The 841-nt window shown below is 38.6% G+C and overlaps 1 non-coding gene across 1 annotated transcript; it reads left to right on the top strand.

Moving 5' to 3' along the window:
• The first annotated feature begins 515 nt into the window (after positions 1–515).
• TRNAL-AAG (transfer RNA leucine (anticodon AAG)) lies at positions 516–596 on the top strand. Its single transcript has one exon. It is a non-coding gene; the product is annotated as a tRNA-Leu (tRNA).
• The last annotated feature ends 245 nt before the right edge of the window (positions 597–841 follow it).

The raw sequence follows: 841 nt of genomic DNA, 5'->3' as shown, positions 1-841 counted from the left end.
CAAAGGGTAACGGAGAGATATAATTTTTTTCTCGTAAGTGGAAATGACTTTTTTCCATTAAACTTTTTTACAATTCTTCTTCTTCTTCGTTGGATCCCACGTCTTGACGGGGTCTCTGTGTTACTTTTGTGAACACTGACTTGAGCATCAGAGAGTCAACCAACTCTAACTCTCTTTACATTCTTAGGTTGTCGTATTTTAAGACTTACAGGATACGAATATAGCTTTCTGGGAAGGAGGAGCCCGAGAAAATGAAAAGGACACCATCAATAATTAATGTATAAAATAAGGATAAATCATTTTGTAGGTAGATATTCTTAAATATTTTTTTATGTAAATAAAAAATTAATATCTAAAACTTTTGAGTGAGTAAAGGATGATTAGTTTGATCACGAGAGCGTGAGCTTCTTCAACTTCTACACAAGTATAGTTATGTAAATGAAAGTACAAATGCTAAATTGAATATGTGTTATTTATAGCACAAGTAACAAGGTATGAGTAGTACAAACAGATCTGTTGAGATGGCCGAGTTGGTCTAAGGCGCCAGATTAAGGTTCTGGTCCGAAAGGGCGTGGGTTCAAATCCCACTCTCAACAAATTGATTAATTATATATTTTTTTTTGCCATTGGGGTATAGCTGAGTTAGTTACGAGAGCGAAGTTGCAGAAGAGGGCAAGGGTTTGAATCTCGACGAAGCCGAGACAATACTCTCCTCTGTCGTGGCAAACTACAGCTTCTTGATTTACCTCTTCACAGATGGTCGTGGGGTCGACCGTGTGGGGTCGTTGGGGTGGCGGATTCCACCTTTTTCAGAAGAAGAGTGGTACAAACAGGCCCCTGG

The sequence above is a fragment of the Curcuma longa genome, unplaced genomic scaffold, assembly GCF_044706935.1.
Source record: "Curcuma longa cultivar G26 ecotype Majalengka, Jawa Barat unplaced genomic scaffold, ITB_CL_G26_1.1 contig_26112, whole genome shotgun sequence".
NCBI classification, from domain to species: Eukaryota; Viridiplantae; Streptophyta; class Magnoliopsida; order Zingiberales; family Zingiberaceae; genus Curcuma; species Curcuma longa.
This window is presented reverse-complemented; position numbering and strand designations above follow the sequence as displayed.